Here is a 26,680-nt window from a genome sequence, read left to right on the forward strand (position 1 = left end):
ATGAGCTGTTCACATGTACTCGTTGCAAAAGAACTAACCAGTATAAGCATTTTGGGGCATGTCCAAGTGCGGGAGTGCGACGTGTTAATAAACAGGAGAGTAGAACTGTGGCTCCCTTAAGTATTGGCTCATCCATCTGGTTGTCGACAGCATTGACAAGCTGTCTGCCTACTCCTGCTCTGCCACTCTGACCTCCCTTAACCTCCTCGGTCTCAGTCTGACAGGCAAGAGATGTGCTCGGGTTTCGCCGAGAGTTGCGCGCATCCGTCCGTCTGCCATTGTGCTAAGCCGCATTTACATCCGAGGATCGCTGTGCCAGTGACCCCCGGCTGACGTACACGGGCAAGACCGGAGAGGAGTTTCCTCTGGTCTGCCATCCCCACGTTTCTCCTGTCAGTCTCTTGTCTGTCTGGAGCCCGTAGAGCAGCCATGCGTGCCCTTCCCTCCATCACAAGGATGCTCTCCGTCTGCCGTGCCCACTCGTGCTCCTGTAGCGTGATGTGTAATCCATTTAATCCACCTGAAAACTATATCAGATCTGTTTGAAGTGTTTCTCCTAAGGCAAACCCTGATGTAAAGCCCCGTTGGGATGCTTGTATGTTAAAAAATAAAGCCTGGCTCGTCTGCTTATAGCTCTGATAAAAGAATCCAATTTACACAAGCAACTCCAAACACATGCACGTCCAGTATTGCTCAGTAGCTTTATGACTTTGGGTATGGAGGCTTAAACCAACTGCACCTGACATTGAAATCTGGATTCACTAGGGTCCTTTAACTGGCTGTGCTATGGACGACTCACAGGACTCGACTTGATGCTTTATCATTTACTGGTGGCTGAAAATCACCTGTCTGGACAGCAGGTTGGAGGCTGGGTGAAGAAAAGGTGTAGGAAAGGATTTACTCATTAAAATCTACTTTCAGTGTAAATATTTAATGAAACAGTTGTTTAAATCACCAATAAGTCGCATTGAATAATGGTTTCATGTCGACAAATTTTTACCACAGACCAAGAGCAAAGAAGAGCAACTTTTCATTTGGCAAAAAAAAAAAAACTACCCAGGAGCCCTTTTACAACAGTAATTTGGAGCGCTGCTTGCTAACACAAATAGTGTTAATGTCTAGTTTCACAAATGATGAATTCCCGCAAATTGCAGATACATTTGTGAATCCTACAGGGCTCTCGCATGCTCATGCAAATATGCTGTTTGTTTTCCCTCAGTGAAAATGTGCAAAAATGTCTAAATGAGCAAGGGGAAAATGACCTCATGTTGCAAATCGCAGCTTGCATGTTGCAAATTAAATGATATGCATCCAAGATTAGTTGACACCATCTGGGGCTCATTTTTTTTCAATTGATCATACAGGGTATTTGGTTTCTCCTTGGAGCTTTTTGCCTCTTTCAGCCCATTTGCCAAAGTTGAGAAATAGACATGGTGTGTGCAGTTTAATAACTTCTGAGCATGGTGTTTTGGTGGGTATTGAAATTTTAAAAAGGTCCCATATTAAGTGAGACTTTCGTGTCTTTTCTGATTATTAAGCGGGTCTTAGTTCTATATTAATACTGTGAAAGTATCAGAGCGCTCAGTCCACAGAGAAATGCACACAGCCTATATTCAGAAACTGATCCTTAAAGCCAGCCATCAGTACTCCAGTAACTTTGTGATGTCACAACAAAGCAATCAACACCCTCAGTCACGGCCCAAGCCCCGTCCACCTGGACCCACCCTCCAACCTTGCAGGATTTAGTTTCTCTGAGTGTTTACCTGAAATCTACTTTATTTTTATTCAATCACTCAGAAAACAGTCAGCCAATCAGAAAAATGGCTCTGAGCCTCCTGTCTTCTGATTGGCTCACTGACCTGTTGTTATTAGAGCTCCAGAGAGAAGCCTGAGAGAGGAAATGTCAAACCACATTGAGATGGTTTTTTGGTGCTTAAAACCACAAATATATGTTCTTATGCTTATCAAAACTTCAAAATAAAACACTGGAAAAGTGTAAAATTAAGACACCCTGTTGATACTTCATGTAATTATCCCACTAAAGACGTCTGCTGTAGAAATGTTTAATTCCCTGCATCTTTTATTCAGTGGTAAAACTGCAAAGCAGCTGGAGAAATTAGGTGAAACATCTGGCTTCTGTTTCACAAATGATTGTTGCTCACAAATTGCAGATGAATGCATGCGCTCATGCATGGGTCGCAAGTGTAGCGATTGTTTTGATTAGATAACTACAGAGAAGGGAAATCGTCTCATGTTGCAGCTCGCAGCTTGTGAGCCGCAGATTTGGTGGAGCAGCTCGGAACGAAGGCTTTTTATGAAGAGTGCATTCATGCTGTGCTTGGATTGTGATGTTTCCAATGCACTGAAGCACCATTAAAAAGTTATCACTTACCAAATGTGAAATGTAAAAATTACAAAAAGAAATCGCCGATCTTGCATTTAGCAGAGGCTGTTCAGTGTTCCTGCACAAAATGACACCAGGCATCCATCTTGGATGGAGAGAGGAGCTGATTTTGTTCTGCTCTCTTGACACTAGTGTGTTTTGTTTGGTTTTTTTCTTTTTTTGTTTGTAGCAGTTGCAGGGCAACGGCACATGAAACTCAAGATATGGAGGTGCCGCTCGTTCTCCGGCACTCACTGCTAGGAAAGCTGCATCCGTCATGCAAAGATCATCCCCACCCTGCCTCTTTGAAGTGATGGCTTGGATCTGGTGAGGCAACATGGCTTCATCCACACAATTTTCCATCCACAGAGAGACACCAGTGTGGAAAAAAAAGGTTCTGCTGCCGTGGAGCCGCTTATTGAAAAAGGCATCAAACTCCCCTATGCGTGAGGGATGTGAAATGTTATGAGACCAGGTGTAACGCGGCCAAGTCAATCAATTTCCAATTAAGCCATGCTCCTCAGTCATCCATAATTCTTTTTAGCATGTAAGTGGCTTTTTAATCTTTTCATACGGGAGGTGTGCTTAACCCATGCACCCCTCTGTGAAAAATGTCAACAAGTGCAGGAGGAATTAATTAAAAGAGGCTGATGTGTCTGATGGATCACAGTGAAAAATTTTCCCAGTGAAAAATATAGTACATTCATTTTAATTTAATCTATGTTTTCAAATCAGGATGGCATTTCCTTGACGCCCCAGCCCACTCATTTACAGTTCAGAGACTCAGGAGATTTATAGTGTCCTTTTACTTGGCCACATGAATAATTTATTAATCAATCTCTCCAGCAAAACCCCAAGAATCTCCTACTGGTATCACACGCTATTGTGTAGAGTTGTAAAACCAAATTGCTGTCTTAATATATTTAACTTTTATCTAAAAGGTTTGTTTGAGTTCTTTTTTATTTTTATTTATTTCTTGCTTGGACCGGACGTTGCAGAGAGATAGCCGCAGATCGACAGTGAAGCATTACTTGACTCTAGGGAGATAAGGAGGCCTGGTTTTCAAAGTAAAGGCTGTCAGTTTGCCCAGTGCAGAAGAATGTGATTGAGCATGTCTGGTGGCTGCTTACACCACGGTCTTTGCCCCCCCCACTCCTCGATGTGGCAATTGATTAAGTTGTCCCGACTGGGGTTTTCATTGGCCTGTTGCCAATCCTGGGGGCCAAAATACACCTGCCTGCCCTGTCAGCCACTAAAGTTATGACATCATGAGGCCCCCTCGTAAGGCACCTCCATTGTTTTGAAATGAAGGCACATCAATTTCATGGGCTCCACTGCCCAGCAGATGATTTGTGAGTGCTATTATCCCTTGAAATCGCTCGGGAAAATGGCTGCAGTGTGAAGACAGGAATTGGTAACGGAGGTTGGAGGTGGTGGGGGGGTGGGGGGTTGTATGGTAATGGTTCATTGGTTGTGTATGTAACCAGCAAGAGCAAGGTCAGAGTATGGAGAAAATGTCATGTTCCCATGAAGGAAATGTGTTTATCATTATCATTTCAAAGTTTTCTTGGGAAATATGAAAGCACTTCATAAACTTGACATCCAGCAAACACTAACAGACTTATGGCAGAGAAGAAGAGGAGTATGAAGAAGGGGATGTGGAGAAAAGAGTGACCAATAACCTAGTTACAAAATCAGCATGCAATCACATTTTTTTTTCTCCTGGTAGCGGCAGTGAGAACAGGTCTGACTGCCATCCAGCTGACAGCGGAAGTTTTCATTTCCGAGCTTGACTAATTCATTATAAAGCCATTTGAGTGTCAGAACTCTCTCGTTGTTAGAACTGGAATCTGAGAAAGAAGAAACTGCTGACTATAGGAAATAACAATTTCAGACTTGACCGCGGCGAAGGTAAAAAATGCAAAATGCATCTCGTTAGGAATTCACTTCACTTCCCCCACATAGCATGAGCGATTCAATTTGTCTGAAGCTCCCACCAACTTACACAACTTAACATAACAAAATAAACAGATGTGTGATAAGAAATACTCATTAATCAAGCCGGTGCAGCAATGGAACCTGCGCAGTATCTATTTCCTTTTCAGGAGTTTACTCTCCTTTTTTTTTTTTTTTTTTTTAAACTCAAAGTTGCAGGAACAAATATGCAAATCTGTTTGAAGGGAAAGCATCGTCGGGCGCTTTCATAAGAGCGGCTGGCGGGACACAATACGTGGTCAAATGTTAAAGTTATCAGTGGAGTGCAGAAGTGAAGGAGCCTCTTCACTACTCTGCTTTCCACACCTGCACTGAAAGATTTCAATTCACTGGCAAAGCCCTCTATGACAGCGCGCAGCCATTCTGCTGGGCTGAGATAAAACATAACGCTAAAAAATAAAAGTTAAATGATCAATTCCAAAGAAACGCCTGGGTATTAATCTGGAGCAGGGCTGCAGGATGGTAGCTCCCAGAGGATTGCAAGATGATTTGCAGAGGGATTTAGTAGATGATTCACCACCTGTGAAAAAAGTTATATACCAATACTTTATGAAATACAAATGTTTTATCATGTTGTTAATTCACTGTTAAGTTTGTACAGTGAATATGTGCAGTCTAGAGGCTTTGTTCATGAATATAAACTAAAATTATCTGCAAATGAGAGAAATGATTCTATTTCAGTCACACCGTGCTCCTGCAATCTGTGGACACAGTTCTGCTTAGGCCTCACGATCAAGGAGCATTAAGGGGGACTGATATGCTGAGATCAGACTCAGTGATAAATGATCTTTCCCAACTTTCTCGACATGCCTTGTTGAGGCAAAGTGCCAGGGATGGTTTTTGTATCAGGTGAAGTAAACCTGGGAAACATTCACTGTCACTCAGCGGTGAAGGAGAACTCTGTCTTTCTCCTTCCCAATCAGAGGTGATGAGTGTGTGTGTGTGTGTGTGTGGGGTGAGCAACATAAATGTGTGTGAAGGGGGCTAATCTTGCACCCACAGGTGTAATTAATTCAGACCCATCCTCAGTTGTCATAGTCAAATGGCTCCAAGTTCACGGAAATGAAATAAAAACATCTTTACTCTTTCATTTCACTGTGACAGTTGAGCATAGAACTTCTTCACATGTGGGTGAAAATCATGAAACATGTCTCATGAAGTTGTCAAACTATGTTAAAGAAGGTAAAAAAAATTCCTGACATGATAGTCTTTTGCTTGGGACGTCTTGAGCTTTCCCAGATGCTGCTTCTTTTATGACACACCACATGGGATAAGATGAGCTATTTCTGTCCTACAAAATAAAACACACACACAAAACCAAAACATTGGGTTAAGACAGGAGCCTAACTTGAGTCTCTGTTTTATATATATATATATAAAAAAAAACTTAGATGTGCTCCAAAAGCAGCTGTCACATTTACGGCACTCTGATATCTACCCAGCGAATGAAAGAGCACTAAATCAAGTGAGAGCTAGCTTGCGAGATAGCCACAGCTAGTTTTGGGTAAAGCTAAATTTAGGCTTAATTTGTATTCTTTTTTCCCAGACTGTTATTTGTAATTTCCTGGTAATTGAGTTTATTTCACACAACTAAGCTTGCTAGCTATCCATGATTGAGGAAAAGAAGAAAACAATATAAAAATAGCTAATCCCATTCTTAAAGTAGTTTAAACAGAATATCACTAAATGCAATTCATGTGGTTTCAACAATGTATTTTTAACATATTGTAGATTGATTTCAATAGTTTATCCAAAGGCAGAGCCACATCTGAATTTTTTTATATTTTCTACTTGGGTAAAATAATCAGTGTAAACTTATATTGAATGAAAGAATTCCTTTTTATCTGCTATGCCCATGCAGCCAGAATACGCTTTAACCACTTTCTCTTAACTTCACTGCGTCTGCCATTTTCAAGGGTTGAGTTGTCAAACCCGATGCTTATTTTCAATCTCGACGCCATCATGGGACTGATGTTGTGTAGCCTGAATTTGCCATAACACATTTTCCTTCATCCATGCTTGCTCAAGGAGAAGTGAACATAAAAACTGTACAGTACACTTGTAAACACCATGCTCGTGCTTTACCCCATGGGATCAAGCAATAAATTGCAAACAACAAACTCGACTGCCTGTGGTCTGAAATGGCTCCCTGTGCTTCATTGCATATGCAGTACCATCCACATTCCCTCACAAACATGGATGTTAGAATTTCATTCCGGCTGCCATTACATGCAAATTTCTGAAAAGGACAAGAAAAGTATCTGCAATCCCTAAAATTAACATTTGATAAAGGGATTTATCAGCTTCACGTCACATTCTTACTTCTTCAAAAAAATATTACTCATAATCCTCCAATGGGATTATGGTGATCGAGAGTAGTAGAAATGTACCTTTTCAGCCGTCCTAAAACCAGATGGAACGTCCCACAAAATTTATGTAAGAAGGACGACAAATTTACATAAGAAATGACAAATTAAATCCCTGCTTCTGCGTTTGAGCCACCAACAGAATTTTCAGAAAGAGCAAATAACTTCCACTAATATCTGCTTAACCTGCATTCCTGTGCTCTTCTTTGTAGACCTATCCCCTGCTGTCCGACTTATTTTGAAAGGAATCTATAATTTAAGCAACTCTCCGCTAAAAAAAAAAAAAAAAAAATCGTCCTTTGTGAATTTAATTACACAATATCACGCGATTTCACATCTATCTTTTACGGTACGGAGAAAAGAGACCACTGAAGTCTCTAACAAAGCCCCTAACAAGCTTTCAAAATTCAGGCCCAGACATGTATGATTAAAAACACCCAATGGCATTTTATGAAAAGGTCCAGCAAGTTGCCATCAAGATAACAGTTAAATCAAAGCACAGTGGAATTTCATCTTATCTCCTTGGGGAGGGATTTCTTTGGAGCCTCTGATTGGCTGTAATGTGCAAAGTTAACCTTTATGTGATCCACACCGAGTGTTTATTCAAATGTTAACCTCTCTGTAGCCAGATAACCTTCGCTCCGTTTGCTCTGAAGCCTCGCCCTGAACTTTTAGCCCAAATCTTTTTCATCCTTTTTTTTGTGAAAATCTGAGCCTGGCCGAGAAAGTGATTTCCAGTGAAGAGAAGATGACCTGTGTAAAAAAATTTTTTTGTAATTTTCAATAGCGTGGATTGGAACGGCTGATAGAATGAATTTCTATAAATATGCAGGTGGTGCTTTTTGTCAAGGGGCAATGACTAAATTGGAGACTGCTTATCATTTATGCACAGGGAAAAAAGTTATATAACAGATTAATGTCTGCAGCTTGAACATTTGCTGGTGCATTTTAAATCTCTGACTCCACATCAGTTTTTTTCAGTTTTTTTTTATTGCACACGCACACACACACACACACACATACACATACACATACACAACCTTAATCTCAAGTAAATACTTCCTCATCTGCAGGTTTTTGATCTCATTTCATCAGCCCTAGAGGTATAACAAACAAATTCATGCTATTCGGTTTATTTGTTCTTCATTTTCACTTGGTGACAGCCTGACACAGTGAACATGCTTTTGTTCAACTCAAAAAACGAGGTGCAACAATTGGGGAAAACTAAAAATCCAAACTCTTAATGTGTCGTTGTTGGCGGAAACATCAGAGGCTTCTCTCTTCTCTGTGGTTGCAGCCTGGTTAAAAAACAGCAGCATACTTCAAGTGCAGTGAAGCCTCAAACTCATTACAATATCATTATATTCTGATGATATCTATACAGAAACCATGCTGCGTTATTCAAAGAAATTAATAAACATGGCAGTGATAAACAGTGCAACTGCATAAGTCAGAAGAATGCATTTGGAAATGTGATTAGCAGCGGTGGAAGAAGTGTTTACATCCTTTACTTAAATAAAAAATAATATACAAATATGTAAATGTAGTGACACAGTTTCCTTTCTGTCTTCACTTTGAGTCACTATGACAACACGGAGGAGTTTCAGAGCGGAGCCGAAGTGAAAAGTCTGTCCGATGATATACTATTCAGCGTTTTGATGTGATGCTACCAACAGATTAGCCTTTCAACTCAAACTTCAGTTCATATTGGGAGCTGGAGTCGACACAAGTCACAGCCACAAAACTGAGGATCTGGCTTTAGAGAGGATCTGAATTTAAAGAGGTTAAACAACAACAAACTGAAGACAGGGCTAAAGAGATACTGTCAGCAAGAGCTGCAGAGATTATACTTCACAGCAAAATATGCATCTCAACTCCAAGAATTAGGAAAAGTTGGAAGAAACAGAAGAGCAACAGTGAAAACCTGCGAAGGCTGCCTTCAGAAGTTAAAAATAAAAACCAATATTTAAACGAAGCTGATGCATGATGACTCAAGCAACAAGATAAGGAAATATATTCCCTGACAGGAGAAATGTTTGACCTTCAGTGATTCACTTCTACGTAAATAAAGCAGAACGAGGAGGTGAGAAGGCGAAGGAAAGAAAACCTTGGAAATACGTTGTAAAGACAGTATTTGATTGCTACACAATAAAGTGGGATGTGAAGATCAGAGTGTTAGGTTATTACCCAGCCACCAATCTGATTTTGAACTGGTGCTGGATCGGCTGTCCACTGGTGATGAACATCATCAACCAGACTGATGGTGGGAAAGGAGGAAAAGAAGGCCAATAAGCCAACCACAGAACGGATTAAATCTTTAATGGAGGGAAAACACTGACCAGCTGACTCCCACTTCACATGACCACACTGCCTGAAGGACCTCTAACCTTCAACCACATGTTAACCGTGACTCCAACTGGATCGTTATTACTGAGTCAATTAAGGCGAACGCAGACTTTTAACTTTAATTTTGTAACTACAATGGCGCTAATTTTAACTACTTTATCTAATGTTAGGTAGCTTATTATATAAGATGATCTTTCCATCTGAAGGATTATGAAGTATGAAGATTTACCTATCCTGGATTTTTGAGGCTGTCTTTATTATTCAAAATCTTTATTTGTTTCCTGAAGTTTTCCTTAATTTTTTACAATATGTATTAAGGGGGAACTGTACATTTGAAAGACAACTCTGCTCGGTGCTTTCTGGTGGACAAACATATCCGATATCATCATTATCTCCAATGTCCACTGGAAAAACAAACATCCATAAAGACACTCTTTTTAACTTTTGAAATTTGTTGTTTTTAGTTGTCCTCAGTATCAAAGTAATCCAGTCATATTAGTCGTACATCCGTGGGTACACTGCAAACAGGAACTGCTAAAAGCTAAGTGGGCATACTTTTAATGGTGCCAATTTGCAAACATGTAAACAAATATAAGCTGAAGAAGAAGAAGAAAAAAAGACTTTGAAAACTACATGCATAGAGAAGCATAGCAATACTTTAAAGTAGAAACGCCTCGAAATTGCACTGTTTGATTAAACCTAAAGGTTAATAGGGCAATTGGCGCAGATGATTTGTTACCGAATGGCAAAACCCTCTTATGCACTTTATCCAAATAACTTTGCTCGCTCCCTAATTAGCGCTGTCAGCTCTGAGAAGGGCCGTGTCGCGGGTGTGCTGCAGCAGGAGAGGACTGTAGGAAGGCAGACGGCAGTGCAAATATCTAAGTAAACTCCCTGGTCTAATAACACGATCCTTCTGCCCTGAGGTTAAACAGACCCACTAATCACTCACTTTGTTTGGTTTGGGTTTTGAATTCATCTAGGCAGCACCCACAAGCGACGGACGTCTGTGCCTTCGCTCCTCTGTCGTTCTTGTGTCTCTCAAGCTTTAAAATTAGGCTAAATACATGAATGCAGAAACATCTGCCCACTGAAAATAAGTGATGAGTATGAATACACATTTAATAAACTCTGGCACTTGTTCATGCGTGTTTAATGACTTGTTATTTGGATTTCTTGATCAATCAGAGCAGACACGCTTTACCAGCAGACCATGCATATAGATCCATCATATATACTGACGCATAGGTCTCAGATATTCTAAAGAGATGCAGCGTCATGGGAAGATTGATGCATTGGCTTATAAATAGGCTGACAGCCAGCCTTTCAGACTGTTACACAATCAAGCTTTTTTATCCAGACACATGCCCCCCCTGCTGGGATGTTGGCTGAGAGCAGATAATGAAGCGCCAGTGGAGATGTCCACTGAGATCTATGACCAGGTTTACACTTGGAGAAGCAACCCCTCCCCCCTTTTCCTTCCAATCATAATGCTGATGTTGCAATAAAACAGCAGCCCACACTTGCAGGAGGGCCCCGGCAGTTGCAGTCAGGGGACACCAAGTACTAGGAAATTGCATTACAGACATTCCCCTCGGAGTATTTAAAAATGGAAACACTGGAAGGCTTGTTTTATTGCTTGTGCTTTTCGACGAGGTCTCTCCAAAGTGCTTCCGACAGTTCATAGCAGTGTGAACATGTTTTTGTTATAAGACAGTTACAACTGCGCTCTTAGGGGGATCTCATGGAGATGCAGAAGTCATCAGACATAAAACAGCAATCTCACAGAGGGGTTGTCTGAGGTCAAGTTGTGATAAGTGAAAATGTGATATGAATGGATTCATCTCTGGATATCAAATCTTGCTTGGCGAGGACCTTTTCTCATTTTCCATAACCTGGATGCCACATCTGTTTTCTGTCTACACTTCTCTGCTTAATATTCATAATAAAAAAGCAAGACCATTTGAGGAGCCTTCAAATGGCTTAAGCCTCAGTCAGGCTACCTGCAGTCTTAAGGTACCCAACGTTAGGTTTATCCATTGCTCCAGGCCCCTTACTTGTTAAGAGGTAATTTTCAAACAAAGGAAATGCATCAGATTAAAGGAGTTTTGGTATCGCTATGTAGACAACGTTAGCATTGACAGCTGTTTGCTTACCAGTGTAGAACAAACAAGTTGCAAGTTCAGCATCAAACTTCATTTCTTTACTCGCCAGGAGCTGTCTCCAGCAGTGGAAACCAACAGCAATGTTAACTCTTCTGTCTATCCTGTTTTTCTTCCACCGAAGCTAACATGCAAACTAGCTAGTCTTGTCACTTTCACGTGGCGGCTCATTGTAGCCTCCAATCTGCCCTGAAGACGTAGCGCTACTCAGTGTGCGCATTATAACCGCTTGTATTGTAAACGCAATGATGGCTGAAGCTCTTGACAATCACCACCACCCATTCCTGGCAAGAAACCACATTCGGCAGCAGAGAAAGCTTAAAAATACCCCCTTTATAGAGAAACCGTTATTTCAGTATTTTGGGTAAACACTGCATAAATTTGGGAGATAAGTTTCAAGATTAGGCAGACCATCAATATGTATATTGAAGGTGCCTGGAAACAAAGGGGTAAAGAACAAAATCTGATTGTCCACACAATAATTGGAATAAGTAAATTCAGTTTTGCGATCCCAGCCACAAAATATGAACTCAGTGATATCTGTGTAGTTAAGGAATTTTCTTTTAAATTGTGAAAATAGCACATTAAACAATAGTTCTGGCTTCTTGAGCTAAAAGCCAACGCTCTAACCAGCTGACAATCATCTCTCAGCCGGAAAGTTACAAATCTCATTCCCATATATCTTTACGGGGCTTAGACACATTTCAGGATTTTATGGTCCACGTAGCGTCTGAGCAGTTCAGCAAGCATGCTCCCCACCAAACATTTAGTGCTCCTCAGTGATGACAGTGTTCTGTACAGGTCAGTCACTTTATTTAATAAGACCCCCCCCCCCGTCGCCCTCCCCTCCCTAGAGGCTGAGGTAATTCTTTGGAGATTAAGGTGATAGAGTGTGGATAAAGACAGCCGCCTGGGTCAAGCTGTGCCCAGGGAGAACCTACGCTGTTCCTTATAACCTTGGTGGACATTTTTTACTGTCACACATAAAGTGAAGTCCACTGCCTTGAGCGGTGAAGGAACTTATCTTAGGTCATGCCACCCTGCAGCCAGTCAGTGTGCAGTATATCTCATCTGTATGTTAAGCCTTAAAGCATATTTGTTGAGATTGCTCAGATTTGCTCGTGGGGGAATTAACTGCCTGACGATGAGGGAGATTGCAATCCACGTACAAGGCTGCCTATTAGGTATTTTAAACTCTTATCATCTGACTATTTTATGAATAATTTTCATCATCTCATAATGTGGCAGAATTGCTAGGAGCCTTCAAATCCTCTTCCTACATGATTAGAGAACATTGAAGTACATTTATGTTTATGCAATGTCTGATCAGTCTCACTGGTTTTCCGTATTAGCATAATAAATGAATTAGAGCACGAGAGACAAAGATTATTAGGCAGATTTTCACCACGAGGGAAATCACTTGGACAATGTATTGTCTAACTATGTGAGACAACAGCGATGCGTCACACAGCCTAAATGTGTTTCAACCTCCAGCTTTCCCCAAGTTCTTCGCTCGCTAAAGCTATGCTAATTTTTGCATTCTGACGAAACGACCTTCATTTCCCCAAGGCAGCTGTGTCATTTCAAAAGTGTGGGGGCCTCTGTGATCTCTCCACTGTCTTGTGCTCTGTGATTAGTCATAACACTGAATGGCATTCTGCAGACAGTAATGGCCAATATGTCCATGCAGCAACATGCCATAAACACAAGTTGTTATCATTACATCTCTTCACCAGGCTTAGTGTACTAAACACTGCAGCCTCGGGGTTTATCCCTTTATCAGCTGCCCCCGCCTTTCGCTCAGCTTCACCAGGTCAAGTTCTCTGCCTTCAGTTCAAAAGCAGGTGTGACATTGTTTCGTTCTTGCTCTTCATATGCTGAAGACATAAACAGTGGCTCGTTAAGAGTTGTTTCTAATAAGCGTGCAAGGCTTGGTTAAAGAGATTTCTCTACTACTTTGGTTTCCGCAAGGTGCTCTGCCTGAAATTTGCATTTAAACATGAGGTGTGCTTGTTAGTGGCTCATCTGGAAATATGAGTGAGAGTGCTGCAGCACTCAGGGATAATGGTCTCAGAGGGCTGTGGCTTCCCTACAGGGTGCTGCACGTACGGTGAACTTAGCCCACATTCATTTACATTGGAGGCAGAGCCACCATCATTTTCTTGATTGTCGTGCAGGACGTGTACATTATGTATCTTGGGTGTTAACAGGACTACAGGGACTGAGGACTGCATAATCTACAGAGTGAGGACTGTAACCTAAATCCCCAGTCAAAAATTGTGATGCTTTCCTACCCTTGAAGTGACATCACTGGCTTCTAACTGAGGATGACCAGTGCAGAATCCCAAGGAAATACAATGATATCTAATGTCAATGTTTAGTAGGAATGCAGGAAATTAAGTGTCTTTAAAGTATCAATGTGGACAACATGTAGGAAGGACTTTCATGGCAGATGTTGGTGTTCATGTCACATTCCTGCAAGAAACGTCATGTTTTTTTAACCTAGCCACAATCTTGCTTGCTTGAATTTTAAGCAAGTGTTTTAATTGGTTAACCTTGACCATACATGTTCCCATACATTTGAGGAAATGTTTGACATTTTGGGAAATACACTTCTTTACTTTCTTGCCGAAGGCTAGACAAGCTCAAGACTCATATCTTTGCATTAGATATAAAGCTACAGCCAGGAGATTGTTAGCTTATTGCAGAGACTGCAAAACCTATTGACTTTACACTTGTTGACTACACAAATATAATATGTTAGGGAACTTTAAAAAGTGGTGTTCTGTTACCTTTGGACAGAGCCAGGTCAGCTGTTTCTCCTGTTTTTAAGCCTTTATGGTAAGCTAAGCTAATTGACTCCTGACTGCAACTTCATATTTAACAGACAGGTAGAGGAGAGGAGTGGTATCAGTCTTCTCAGCTAAATCTTGGCAACGGCATAAATATATTTTAAATATTCTTTGAAGAAGCAACATTTAAGTTGTGTTATTGCTGCGTTGCCAACATTAGCAATAACAGCTGTATACTTACCAGTCTTGCTTTAGCTGTGATTGCATTATAGAGGTTATAATATGCCCTTTTAGCAGTGCTACTTCTTGAGGGCAGACTGGACACTATATTGACTCGGTATCGGAAAGCGATGAGGCAGGCTAACCAGGCTGCAGCTTGCCGTTTAGCAAACTAATTTCAGTAGAAGAAAAGACATGATAGAAATAGAAGCACAACAAGAGTTGGCGTTGCTTACCACAGCTGGAGACAGCTCTTGGCAATTAAAGGACTGAAGTTTGTTGTTGAACTTGTTTCCTCTAGACGAGTAATGCTAACATTGGCTATATAGCATTAGCAAAACTATCCAGCACCACCTCTGTCCATTGCTTATTCCTACTGACCTTTTTTCTTCTTTTTTTTCCCCCCACAGTGGCCATGGCTATTAACCATGAAGCTGGAGCCTAACATGCCCATCGCTTCCTCCTTCTGTCAAAAAAAGCTTCTCTGGTGCTACATTGAACATACACTCTTTGAATATGCCATCCAAGTGCGAGAGAGCCCAACGGACTGCTTAACACCTGCTGTAAGTACCAACACTCTGACTTCCAGTGTTTGAGTGTTTACTCATGACACTCAAACCAAGTCAAATCCAAAAAGACATAAACCCATCCTCCTTCTGAGTGAGTCATTTCCAAATCGTGCCTCCTCTGTTCAAATACTTAGGTATCGCACTTACGCTCTGTACACATGGATAACATATTTACATTTCTTTAATTTTATTTCAAAAGAGTTATGTCTAACTTGATATATTGTTCGCCATGCTGTGGGTTATTGCCTGCAATGAATTTCAATTTACCTCCAAAATCATGGCAGATTGAAATTTATGTACACACAAATGACATATTTACATACTGCATATCCTCTAAAGCTGAAATCACTTCACCAAGTCTGACAGGGAGCATTAATTATTCTAAATATATTCATCATACATCTGAAATAATGTGCTCATTATGCATACAAGTAATTTGATAAATGTGTGGTACAATGTCAAATATCTGGTGGTTTTTTTTTTGTAGCTCTACCTATTACCTATATACCTCATTTCGTGCAATGAAGTTGTAAAATGGCTTAACGCTAATGGTTGTATCATTGGACCATAAATACAGCATGTGAATGTAACATCAGTATCAGTTAAGTTACAAGAGCTTGTCCTTCATCTGTCAGTGTCGTGATTCAGGAGAGAGTAGGGTGGGGTAATTGCATAAGGAAAAATTCAGATAATCTCAGGTAAGTAGTCATTCATAAGACATTGTATATACACAATATTGAGCTGCATATATCTTCATAGCACTTCTTTTACAATATTGTCCTTTTTAAAAGGGGCTCCCTTTTCTCATTTGAATCATTTAATTCAGTTTACTACTCACTATGTTCTTGCTAAAGCCACACTAATCTATATTTTTATATGAACAAAAGATCAGATAAATGTGTGTATTCCTACCCAACTCTGCAGTTCCCCTAAATTTACAGAGCACTGAAACATCCTTCACTTCATTGTTTTGCTTTTACCACCTGCAACTTTACTCCTCTGGTTCAGTCTTGGCGCTCTCAGCAGCTTTCCAGCGACAGTCGGCTGCTGTTTGAAAAACAGCTCCGATAAACCCACTGTACACTACCTGCCCACCACAAAATTTAGCAACCAGCTGGTGAACATAGTGGAGCATTTAGCAGCTGACGAATCAGGTATTTCCCTCAGGACTTGGTGGAGACCAAAGCAGAGGCTAGACACAGAGCAACATTCGCATTCATTTGGTGCTCTGTGTTTCCTGGATGTGTAAATAGGCAACAGTTTGTTTTGCTGTTATGACCTTGATGTTGTAATATGTCAATGCTACATTTGGGACCCCCCCCAAAAAAAAAAAAAAAAATCTATTAATGCATCTTTAAGCTAAGCGACTGATTGGCATTCAAATGCACATCAGTATAGTGTACACATTAGTAAGCAATTGCATCTCTGAGATGGTGCTTCTGACTGTCTTTAGTTCAGACTCTGTGCTGCTTTGTTTGTTTTAGTCTAACAGCTCATAGACAATCCATCTGAAGCAATATTATCTCATCGTAATCACTTCTGTCAGTTTTACATTCTTTTGACTGCGTGATGGCTGAGCTGACCCTGGTGCTTTCAGTCATCAGAGACTGGAGCTCCAATGTAAAAAGCACTAGTGAGTGTATGATGCTTGAAATCTGGGTGATTCAGTAGTAAATCCTTCTCCATTAGCTCCCCAGTTCCACATATTTGCATATTAGATCAGACACGAATACATGTCTGTGGCTGCGGTTCATCCTCAGAAGTTTCAAAAGCCATCAGATCGGGTGTCACTCTGTCACAGCAGACGATCTCTGCAGACAAAAAGGACGTCATGTAAGGCAATGTGCGAGCACTTGATATCAACAACCTCACTTTTCACTCCGGGAGTGCGTGCTAACATTATCAGCAGACATGGCAACTACACACACACACACACACACACACACACACACCGCTGTTTGATGCTGTTCCACCAACAACACTGTCAAGTACTCTCCCTCTTCATCATAGCGATGCTGTCCAGAACCATATCTCAAATGGAGTTTCGGCTCTTTGAACTGAGATTGTGTGTGTGTGTGTGTGTGTGTGTGTGTGTGTGTGTGTGTGTGTGTGTGTGTGTGTGTGTGTGTGTGTGTGCTCATTTCTCTGTCTCGCTGCATATCTGTGTCTCCCATTTGCATGCGGGTCCATGTCTCTTTGTGTATGTGCTCTTGTGTTTAAGTGACTGTATATTCATCTGTCTACTTTTTTTCTGAGTGTGTGTTTGTTCACATAACTCCCCCAAAGGACGATCAGGTCACTTCTGTGTCAAGCCAGCCAAATCCTTGGCACAGATTAACAGGAGAGGGCAACGCCAGCCTTTGAGGGCAAGAGCAGAGGGAGCAGTCGCATCAATTAGAAACCGGCAACCCGACCACCCAGCCCTACACTCACACTGGCTGGCTCAAGATAACAGAGTCCACACACACACACACACACACGCGCACACACACTCACACACACACGCTCAGACAGATAGGCACACACACAGATGCACTCTCCGCATACCCACTCATAACTTGGTACCTAATACATATGCAACAGCGCACCAAACATCATCCATTAGCTGCAACAGGGGCCTGAGCGTGCTGCTACAAGTGTCAAATATGCATGAGGGAGTGGAGGTCTGTGTCTCATAATCCTCAAGGCAATTAATACAATCGTTTCCAGGGCCAAGCACCTAGATGCACATATCAAACTTCTCCCTGGGCATGTTGAATTTTTTAGGTGGACTAATTTACAGGTACGTTGGCCAGAGGCTTGCTTTTATGGATTGGAGCCGTCGAGAAACAGACGGCTGGCCATACATTGAGAATTTTCTATAGTGATGTATGGGGCTGTGGGGACAACACATTCAAGGTGGGAAACACTGCTGGAGATGCTGTGTTTAAAGATAAAAAACTCTTTGCTCTCCTAATTGTATTTTAGCACTAATTGAACAACTAAGCTGAGTTTAGTTTAAATTCAGGTTTAAAAGTCCCACATTGTATAAAGTGAGATTTCCATGTCTTTTTTTTTATTATAAAGCAGGTCAGGACATTAAGATGGTTTTTGGTTCTTAAAACCACAAATATATCTTCTTATGGATCAACACTTATATGATTAGATGAAAAGTGTAAAATATGGGACCTTTAAGTGATCAGTGATAATAATAATAATAATAATAATAATAATAATAATAATACACACTCTAGCTGTTTCCAGAAACATTTCTGTTGAGTCCTGAACCATTTAACATTTACAACATACAAACGTGGTATTTGTAGACTTGACTGTCATGGAGAATTGCGTTGCTGATCCTGCAGAGATGCTCCTGCAGAGTGTGTTGTCGTCTTCAGTATATTGTAAAGCATTTAATTCTGCCAAGCTTTTGTGTGTGTGTGTGTGTGTGTGTGTGTGTGTGTGTGTGTGTGTGTGTGTGTGTTCTGCAGATGTTTTAGCCTCCAGTCAGATATTGACTGAAATGTTCAGCCTAGTGTGAGGAGAGGGGGGCTGGTATTCAGAGGCGTTGGGGTTGGTGGAGAAGCAGTATTGATTGCACTTAAAGTGACAAGATTGAGGAGGCCCACTTTGACACGTTATCCCTATTGCCGCCAACAGACAAAGTGCGGGCCAGAGGAGCTGTGCCGATTGATTTCTGTGATCATGAATGGCCTGAGACCCATGAATCAGTCGTCCCAAGCTATGTGCTGCTTGAGAATAAGACAACAATTTTTCATAGCACTGTGGTAATGTAAGGACTGGCAGCCTATTTGATTTAAAAGGACAAGTAAATACTGTGGTAATGAATGGGCCCCATGCACATTCTGACAAGTTGAAAAGTCCTCACAGCTCTGGCAATAATAACCCCGCGCGTAAAGCACGTAGACTGGTAGTATATTTAAGGCGGCAGGCATTGCGGGCAGCCGGTTCGGGCATCTATGGGATTTTGTTGTGCATAATTCACTGGCGAGGCAAGAAGGCTGATATAGCCTCTCCGCTTCTTATGATCATCCATCAGGTAGAATTGCTTTTTTCTAACATTAGCCTGTCAGCGAGAAATAACAAATGTAGCCATGCAGAGCAACACATGATTACAGGGTAATAATGCCCCGAGGTCAGGGGAATGTGACCTCATTCGCAGCGGCTTGGTGATGGGAGCAAGTGAAATACTTGTCGCATTAGATGAAGAGTCACCGGGGAATGGCTCATCTTCATCTGAGGAGGCTGCTGTCAGGTGCCCCCACACCCCCCATGCTGCTGTGAAATCATTGGAACTGCATGTTTCATATAATTGAAAACATGTCAGTTTCACCGTGATGATGTTCTTATAAAAGAAAAATTAACTGTTGAAAACTGGTCCTCAAACTTAAGTTTCTTCTCCCCACCCTCGGATACAGAGCGTTGCCAGCGGCATGCTTACCGGACCTCCGTCACCATGGTAACATAGATTATAATAGATTTAGGCACAAAATCTACTTGGTTAGGTTGAAGAAAAGATTCTGGTTTGGGTTAGAATAAGTATTTCCTTAAAGTAATAGGACTCTCGTCGTCATGGTTACTATATGAAAAATGTGGTTAAGGATGTTTTTTCCACCCATCCATCCACTCCAGCCTCCTCCTAACATTGTTGCTCTTTATACTACCTCACCTGACTTCCTCCTTTTCTCCCGTTATAATTAAAGCCACAATGTGTTGCCTCACAATAAAAACACAGCTGTGGGTTGTAATAAGCTGCAGGCACAGACGACAGTTGTTCAAAAGCATGCAGGAGCGTGATTGAAAACATTTACATCACCTCTGTTTCTGGAGGGCTCCTTGACCACTTGTCAAAAAAATAAACAAAACACATATTTCCAATAGTGGAGGGCTATTTCAAGCCCCACATTTGCTCTGATTGATATTGTGCAAATCCATCAGAATAATCTTCCAGGAAATTGCACAGGGCTTTGCGGAGGGTCTATTCGAGATACGGGTGCACTCACGGGCTGAGCAGGAGCGAGAATGAGGAGGAAAATTAAGGGGAGGGCAAGACAGATGGAGCAAAAACCTGCACAGCTCAAGATGGATATCTTGAGCCATTATATATATATATATATATATATATATATGCGCGTGGTCTGAGGAAAGAGAAAGCACAAAAATTAATAAGTAAACAACAAGATACAGTAATTGAATGGAGGAAGAGGGGGTGGGGGGGGGGGGGGGTGTTTGACATGCTTCAGTGATCTCACTTTCTTCCATCCCAGTGTTCCCTTTCCTGTGTGTCGCCTGCAGGTCTCTGGTTCCATGTGCTGCATAGCCAATTACTAATGAAAATAAGAGAGGGGAGAGCCGGTTGCAAGTGATTACACACACACACACACACACACACACACACACACACTGTTCAATATATCGTAAAGAATTTTTTTTTTTTTATTTTGTATCACAGCATTTAATCAAAAAACACTTTTTTTTTTACCTGCACCTAATATCGTCTTAAATGAGAGAATAAAGCAGCAACAATAAACTGGGGAACTGGTTCATTGGATGATTTTTTCCCCCCTCTCTCTTTCTTTATTCGACATATAGTGAGTGTCATAACAGGAGGCTCTGCACAAGAAAACACAGCGTGGCATATCATCGCAGCAAGTGTTTGCGCATGTGGTGGTGGTGGGGGGGGGGGGGGCGAGAGAGGGAGGGGGTTAACTGAATTGTGAGGTCTAGATGGTATTGTTCTTCGCAGGGAAGGACTCGAAGGACGTTTTAATGAATGGAGCTTGGGGAATGCAGCGGGACTGGCTGTCACAGCAGAAGGAGGAATATACTGCCTCTGTGCTCGACTCTGAATTATTGAAAGCAATCTTTTGCGCTGATTAAATGGCCCTAAAACTCTCCGTACTTGGTAAATTACAGTCATTTCAAAAGTTAGAGATTATTATAAATTTTGGTTTCCAGGCAATTTGGAGTTTCACTGAAATAAAAAAAAAGAAAAGCTACAGCGTGTTTCATGCTCTTTGCATAAAAAAAATAAAAAAATAAATAAAAAGTTCTTCACCCTGAAGACCAGAGCTCAGCTTATGTCCACTGTTTGCCAGCGAGACTGAAACAAGTGGCTGAGAGGCATGTTCCTGCTTGATAAGTTCGATGCGACAGACTCCTCTCCAGCCTTCGGTAGCTCAGTGTGTATTTGTGCAATGATGTGCAAATGTATTCTAATAACAACTTTGTTCTGTTTAAAATTCCACCTTTGATACATTTTTATTTGTTACCTACATTTTCCTCTCAGCTCCTAATCAAAACGCAGGAGCCACCGGTGAATTTATGTGCATACATACATCTTTAATATTATGAGTATGAATTTCTCTTGACACGGTGATATATTTTAATCATCTGAAGGATTTCAGTGATTCAAATGGCCAGGTTTTCTAGCAAGGCAGGGATTAGAAATGCTTGGCTGAATGTGTATGGAGCAGCTAAACGGTTTGGCTCTGTGATTGTGTGCTCAGAGACTTGTGTGTGTGTGTGTGTGTGTGTGTGTGTTTGTGTGTGTGTATGTATATGTTTTGTGTACAACCACCTAAGTGTAATGAGCATCTGACCCCGCGTGGATCATGTCCCTCCTCGGTTTTAATTAGGTTATAAATGTCAACATACAGTATGAACTCTCCTCTTCCTCCGTGTGAAGCGTGTAGCGCATTGCCGGACGAGGGACTGCTGTTCATCTTTTGTCCTCCGTTGAGTCATCGGACAATTAAGAGAATGTGAATGACTCAAAGGCAAGGGCCAAGAATAGCTGCCTGAGGCGACTCACTTCCCGACCGCCATTCCTCCCGGCATGCATCACAACAGAAGGCAGGAGATGTGCGTCCTGGCAACCACCAATTAAGGCTGCATATCCTTCACATGAGGGCTATTGCTTAATCAAAGCTGTGAGAATAATGAGCCAAAGTAAACAGTAATTACTAGAACCAGGTCATTGATTACAGTTCTGTCTCTGACTGGTCCTGCGGGAATTTCTAAGCAAGAAAACATCTCCAAATATCTACTTGATAGCTACATGTGACCTTATGGCTCTCAATAGATTTCATGTATCTATCTGAATTTGCATCAGGTATTATTCATACCGCCTTCAACCGCACACATGTTGCCAAATCCAACTGTATTCAGACATGGAGATCGATGACGCTAAAACATATATTATACTCCAGCGTGTGATGATTAATCTTTTCGTGGCGCCTGTATCGGCAGTGTGAATTATGCATGTCATATAGATTTTGCCCTCCGTTTGAAGAAGTGTGTGTGTGTGTGTGTGTGTGTGTGTGTGTGTGTGTGTGTGTGTGTGTGTGTGGACCGTACAAGCTGCCACTGCATTAGGCAGAGATGAGTGTGGACTCGAGAATAGCTGATTAGTGGAAGTTATTTTAAATCTGAGACGCAATTGAACTGGAATCCAAGAGAGCGAGAGGTCAGCCACGGAGGTTAACGGCACGAGGCAACAACATGGACAGGTTTTGTGTTTTATTGACTGTTCATGGGATGTATGTATGTACGTATGAGACTGTCCAACAGAAAAATGGTAGTTTTGGATGTTGTGCTAATGTATAGTTATGTTTGTTTTGTAACAGCAGCCTCCTGGGTTGTGCAAATGTCTGTTCTCTATTACAGGTGGAAGTAGCATTTACAGTTACACTGCTACAAAAAGTCTTGATTTGCTGGACTGATTGTATTAATTAACGTATTAACCACCTGTACAGAAGATGGTTTTAGCTACCTACCAACATACGCACCAACCATGTACATGCATGGCGTGCATCGGCTCTTTCTCTACAGTTCATACAATCCTTTTCCATCAGACCTCTGCCCGGTCCCTCTTTTCTCATTTCTGTATGTTCATGAAGTTAAGTCGTAGCCTGCAGCCCAACCATATCAGCAGACATAGAAGAACATCCAAATTGGATTTTTGCAAAACCCCGGTTTATGTTCAGCGACAACGATTTGTTATATTTTCATGAAATTGAGTCCTACAGCCTCAGAGTAAGTGGTGAAATTTTGTTTAAGTTGAATAAGTTTTAACTTAGACATGAATTGAGGCAATTGATTTGGAATTGGTTTGTGTCCACTTGCACCCTTTCATTAATTTTGAACATAATTGCTTTGCCTCTTGTGTTCACACCTTTCAGGAGAAGACTGGGGGCAGATCGTTTGGTGAAAAACAAATGACTTTGACACCAGAATCTGTGTTTGCATCCCATCTCTTACCAACAGTCGATGTGAGTCTCTTGAGACAGGCGTGTGAAGTTTCCTGCCTCCAACATGGCCTCGTCTGAGTGCTACTAATTTAACTGCACAAGGGAGACACTACATTTCAAGTCTCTTGGTTGTCTTTGGGGGGAAGGGTTACAGTGTGTTGAAGCCACCAGAGAAAGACATTAGCAGTATGTCAATCTAAACAGCACTCTTGTCGGACTGCAATGACAAAAAAGGTATTGAATTACTGTATATGTGTACACTGTTTGTCTGCAGGGGAAGGGTGGGGGTGGGGGGGTGGGGGTTAAGGGCCACTGTAAATGGTAGCTGGTCGTCTGAGCATTAACACTGGGAAACCGATAAGGCTGCTTTCTCAGATCATTACCATTCATCACAGCTGTAATCATTAGAATAGATACTCTCATAAAAGGAAAGACATTACTTCTCAGTGCACACACATTAGAAAAACGTGTATAATCTTCCATTACAAGCCATTTCGCATTCGCAATTCAAGTCGATGACAGAAAAGATTCTCAAGATGCCAGAATTTGCATTCATGTTAAAGCCAGTCAGTGTGTGGGTAACATGAAAAATGCAATTTTCTGGGTGGCTTCCCACTCCTGAAGATGGCAGCCCGTGTGTGTGTGTGTGTGGCACCTGTAATTGCTCTGCTGCTGACATTTCTCATGATTTTGAATAGTGGTTCAAAGTTTGCTACTGAAAAGTGTCTGACTTCAGTAAAAGAAAATACACCACCATGAAGGTTTTGTATCAGTTGTCGCTCATAGCCCAGAGGGGCTGGACAATAAATTGTCCATATGAAATTGTTAAAAATAAAAGCGGCCTCCAAAAAGCGGCAGCTTCAGGAGAGAATAAAGATAACTGGAGACCTTAGCCGAATAATATCAAAAAGTTCATAAAAACCGTCTCAGTTATTTGCCACAGGTTCTTGGCTGCCCATGAGGTGATACGCTCCAGAATACCGAGAAATGTGGTTGACAATTCAACACCTTGTGATTTATGATGGAAATGGAAACAATGGAAAAATTCAATGCTAACTTAGCATCATGCCTTATACAGTATATAGCAAAGTTGGAGCGTTGAGGTCATGGTTGTGGATGAGTATATAGAATGTCTGAGGTCAGAGTTCACCTCCTGCAATTAAAGTTAGCGCATTCTGTAACCATGAACATGATCTTTCCCTAACTTTAACCGTATGGTAGTTGCCTTTTTGCAGATTGTCGAAAGTGAAAAGTTGGCATCAATAAAAGTTGGAATGCTGAGGGTTTTGCAGAATCATCCAGCACCATCTTTGTTGTCGTCTGGGTTGAGTGGCATCAGGATATCCGTTGGTCGGTAAAAGGATTTTAATTAAGAAAAAGGTCTTTAGCAGCATTTTAGTCAGAGTACATGGGCATGGGAGAAACTAAGAATACAAGAAGATTCATTATGTTTGGACTGTGTTGCATTACTTGATTTAAAAAGACTTGTGTTGCTCTTACAGTGGAACATGATTTAAAGTCATCCCTAAAGGGTTACAGTGTACCTTCAGCGCATACCCATGTAGTCACTGTACAGAGATACAGAATTACATGGAGACAGCAAGAACTTTGATTGGCACGTTCGGTCTCATTGTGTTCTCTCCTTCAATTTTCCGATGAGTGTAGACATGATGATTGTGAAACTAGGTGAAATAGAATTTACTACCAAGACAGCAAAATAGACCCGGCCCATATTTGGGTCATCTGCTTGTTTTCTTCTGGTCCAGTATACACCGGTTCCATGGGTCACATCTGGCCCATATGCAGCATGATTGTAAGATGCTACTTCCACATCTGGACCAATTCTGGCGCACACACAGAGAATCTTCTCGCTGTCAGTCAATATGGGAGGATAACAGCTGGAATCTGCCCAGATGTGGAAGTATATGGGCCAGACTCGGGCCGAGGAGCCAGGCATATGTCGAGCCAAAAGTTCATTTTGCTATCTAACAAGTACAACTCTTTGTGTGAAGTATAAACTCAGTTTTACTTTGTCCTCATTGTGGCCACCATGTTTGGAAGCTTTGTTCTCCGGAGAATTTTATGGGCCATATGGGACTAAAAACTGAAGATTTCTGAGGTCATGCCAGTTTACATGCCCTGCAATGACTCCGAGTTCAACCAAGAGAATATCCAGAACATCCTATTTCATCTGACATAACAGAGGGAAAGAAAGGATGTGTTCCAGGGTCACATCTGGCTCCCTGTTATTTTGTATCCAGATATTCATCCATCTGAAAAACTCATGTCCTCCAAAGGGTTTCATGATCAACCACAGGAGTTAATTCTTTCTCTGAGGCTGAATCAAACACTTATACCAGTGACAGTCTTTTCTAACATTTTCGCTCCACATAGACAAACCTTTGGCTCCCCGCATTAGATCAATGTTTTGACATGAATATAGCCCTATAGAGAGTTTCAGACAGCCACACAGTGTCCAAGATGTTCAATTTATGACAACCCTCAGCCCCGTGAGGGTTTCGATTCAGTACATCAATAGCTCTCAGTAATTTCTAAACAGAATGAATGAATAGTCAGTGGGGAGTCTAGAAGAAGAGACTACAAACTCCGCCACAAGGAGCTCTTTCTCCTTGTTCTGCTACATTTTCAGTGACAGGATTATTCCCGGCACAGGGACACACAATAAATGTAACAGCCTCCGTCTTTGCACTCTGCTGATGGGGGCAGCCTCTGAGAGCACTTCTGCAACACATTCCCGGGAATAAAAGTGTAATGAAGGGGCTGAGATACAAGAGTTTTTAACATGGTGCTTTTTTGGATTTTCAGTGCATGTTCTCTGCCCTTTCCACATGTTCTTTCAACGTGGCTCCGGCACAATCCTCCAGCTGCCTGATATTGGCACACAGCACCAAACGGGGGTTTAAATCTGCAGCCAGAGAGACTCAGCAGGACAATGAGCAGATTTGGGCAGGGAGAAAAGGGTACACGTCTCAGTCCTGAATGTGAGGTGTCAGCATTTGATTAATGCCTGACATCATTGTGCGTTTCGACTTGGGCAGGCTGATAAACTGAGAGAAATTGCTGATGGATGGCCACCTTCCTCCGAGATAAGGCCAATCTCTCTCCTTGGAATACAGACAATACCAAAACTAGAGATTTCTATTTTGACATTAAAGACCTTGTGTGTATCACACTGGGGATCTTATTACCATCTTGTTGCAGTTGGTCCACCACAACAAAGATGGCCTTGACTTTTGTGCACTCTTTCACGAAATGGCTCGGACAAAGGCTGAGGGATAGACGTGTGAGCTTTCGAGACACAGATTGCATTTCTTGCAAAGTGATAAGATGCCAGGTCGTTACTGAAACATGTGTGATGGCTCATTTAAGTGGCAACCCAGTGTGCAGCGGGGCTTCAAAAGTGCCACATGGGCACATTAATGATTAATCAGTTTGTTTGTGTCACATGAAACATTGGCTCCTTTAACATTTAGGTGTCAGGATTAATTTTCCCCTCAGGAATGCGTGTCATCAGGTTTGACTATGGTTTATATATGAACAGAAATAAGCACAGAGACGCCAAGAATAAAAATTTC

The 26,680-nt window shown here is 41.6% G+C and overlaps 1 protein-coding gene across 2 annotated transcripts in view; it reads left to right on the plus strand.

Moving 5' to 3' along the window:
• Positions 1–26,680, plus strand: part of chrm2a (cholinergic receptor, muscarinic 2a) — a 68,997-nt gene that overhangs the window by 13,045 nt on the left and 29,272 nt on the right. For both annotated transcript variants that reach the window (XM_056367614.1, XM_056367613.1), the window contains exon 2: positions 14,674–14,826. The gene's annotated coding sequence lies outside the window, so the exon portion shown is untranslated. The remainder of the gene's footprint in view (positions 1–14,673; positions 14,827–26,680) is intronic.

The sequence above is a fragment of the Seriola aureovittata genome, chromosome 22 (assembly GCF_021018895.1).
Source record: "Seriola aureovittata isolate HTS-2021-v1 ecotype China chromosome 22, ASM2101889v1, whole genome shotgun sequence".
NCBI classification, from domain to species: Eukaryota; Metazoa; Chordata; class Actinopteri; order Carangiformes; family Carangidae; genus Seriola; species Seriola aureovittata.